This window comes from Austrofundulus limnaeus, unplaced genomic scaffold (genome assembly GCF_001266775.1).
Source record: "Austrofundulus limnaeus strain Quisiro unplaced genomic scaffold, Austrofundulus_limnaeus-1.0 Scaffold38, whole genome shotgun sequence".
Taxonomy (NCBI): Eukaryota; Metazoa; Chordata; class Actinopteri; order Cyprinodontiformes; family Rivulidae; genus Austrofundulus; species Austrofundulus limnaeus.
The window spans coordinates 36,342-38,917 of NW_013952440.1; the positions used below are offsets into that span (position 1 = coordinate 36,342).

A 2,576-nucleotide genomic window follows, 5' to 3' on the forward strand; every position below is an offset into this window, starting at 1 on the left:
AAAATCTGTATTGTTCGATACAAGTGTGTATTGAACCTAAAGCACTGTTCGATACGGTTTGAAACTGTTAGATACGGGTACATGTATTGTTGCACCCCTAATATATATATAAAAAAAATTCCCTTCTCACCCTCCGCGGGTGGTCTCTTTCATCCTCTGAGCTCGGGTCCTCTACCAGAGGCCTGGGAGCTTGAGGGTTCTGCACAGTATCTTAGCTGTGCCTAGAACTGCACATTTCTGGACTGAGATGTCTGATGTTGTTCCTGGGATCTGTTTTAGCCACTGCTCCAGTTTGGGGGTGACTGCCCCGAGGGCCACAAATGCATCCTCATTTTGCCCCAGTTTGAAGGATCCTTCTCAGCCCACCCTTTCCCAAGATGCACTGCTGACCCACAAACAATACTTTTGAGCACAACAAACTCTGGTTAAAGTAAACATTGTTAAGAAGACAAAAAAAGATACAGTGACAGCATGAACAGCCTAAACAACAACAGTTTTATTTGACCCCAACTTGTTGTTTTATGACCTTCATGGGGACCATGACCCAGACGTTTAGGACCCTGTTCGATTCTACATGCTTCTATTTGATCATTTAGTATGAAGATGCTAAAACTAGACCACATATGAATCTCAAAATCTCAATAAGATTTTATATTTTCCCTGATTTCAACCTAATTTAAAAGTCAAGCACTCCGAGCATTGTTCTTCAGGGCTGCTGCACGTGTCGCTGTGAGTCATGCAGGTTGTTAAGATAATCGACTTCTCTATGTGAAACTAATCAAGTCAGGGTCCTGCAAGGTCTGGTCTTCTCTTATCCTGGAGTATTTAACTCTATATTTGTAAAATATGCCCCTGGAGGCCACATCGTTTTATCTGTACAAAGTAATTCGAAACAAAACCTTCAAAACAGAGCATTATTTTATTATTATACTAAATCATTGTGTCTTTTGATGTTTGAGGGCAACACTACACTGATAACCCACATAAATAATTAAAACTCACATAATAAAATCTGATGGTTGTTCAGTTTGTTTTAAAATTATTTGATAGTTTAGCATTTTTATTCGGGTAGTAAGAAGAAGAAAGTTTCCAGCACAAATAGTCCTTCAGCCTTAGAGAGTGCAGTCGAACAGAGCAGAGCCCAGATATGTAAATTTAAAACACACAAGTGAAGAAATGATAATGCACGTGTTGATAATACTGTATATAATCTATATTTGAGCAAATACACCTGACACCAAAGAGAACAGAGGCAGGCCATGAAAATCAGCATCAAAATATTAAATTACCAACCAAACTCCACCTCTTACATTTTTTCCCACCTAACCTGTCTTGCAGCAGCCGGTTACACCTTTAGCTGTTAATTAAAACCACCTCCTGCTCAATTTAAAACTAAAAATAAATTATTTGCGAGTTAAAGTTGAAAAAAAATTGTCTCTGTGTTGTGATAATTAAAATCAGTCTGGTCACGTTTTTTTATGTTTTAAACGTGATGAAAACAGAAAATAAGGTAGAAATGATTAAAAAAAACGTCAGTGTTGGGTTTAGTTCAGCTTCTTTGAAATGAGGTTCAATGGAAAACTTTGAACGGCCTCAGTTTTGAGAATTAGAGGTGAGGGAAAAACCCAAAGTGGATTTCTGTCATCTTAAAACACAACTCTACACTGTAAAAAATGTCCATGAAAACGAAGAATGTCTTGGCAGAAAAATACCAGGGCATTTTCCATAAATTGTGTGAACATATTTCCATCAACTGCAAAAATGGATTTCCCCCCATAATTTTCAGTCTTAGAGGTCCCAGTCCGTCCATTCTCTTCTGCTTATCCGGGTTGGGTCTCGGGGGCAGCAGCCTAAGCAGAGAGACCCAGACTTCCCTCTCCCCAGCCACTTGGACCAGCTCATCCAGTGGCATCCCAAGGCGTTCCCAGGCTAGCTGAGAAACATAGTCCCTCCAGCGTGTCCTGGATCTTCCTCTGGGCCTCCTCCCAGTGGGACATGTCTGGAACACCTCACCAGGGAGGTGTGCAGGAGGCATCCTAACCAGATGAACCACCTCAACTGGCTCCTCTCAACGTGGAGGAGCAGCGGCTCTACTCTGAGTCCCTCCTGGATGACAGAGCTTCTCACCCTATCTCTAAGGGAGAGCCCAGCCACCCTGCGGAGGAAACTCATTTTAGCCGCTTGTATCCGCGATCTTGTTCTTTTGGTCTCCACCCAAAGCTCATGACCATAGATGAGGGAAGGAACGTAGACCGACCGGTTTTAGAGGTCTATGCTTGGAAAAAAAAACTATGTAAAAGTAAAATTACATGAACAGAAAATGACTTTGTTAAAAATAAATTTCACTGATGAGAAAACTACTCAAGTAAAAGTCATAAAACTTTTCACAAAAATTGGGAAAGTAAAGGTAAAAATACTTTTACACACTTTCTAAGAAATACACTGTTGAATTTACTGAACCAAACTGGTTCCACTGAGCCAGGTTGAGTATATTCTTTGCTCAGTTTACTCAACTAGGCTTAGTGGAGCCAGCTGACATGGCTTTGTTGAGTAAATTCAACACTTCATTTTTAGAG

General features: G+C 40.6%; 1 protein-coding gene across 17 annotated transcripts in view; it reads left to right on the forward strand.

Moving 5' to 3' along the window:
• Positions 1-2,576, forward strand: part of mapk8ip3 (mitogen-activated protein kinase 8 interacting protein 3) — a 40,570-nt gene that overhangs the window by 1,827 nt on the left and 36,167 nt on the right. The window lies entirely within an intron of this gene.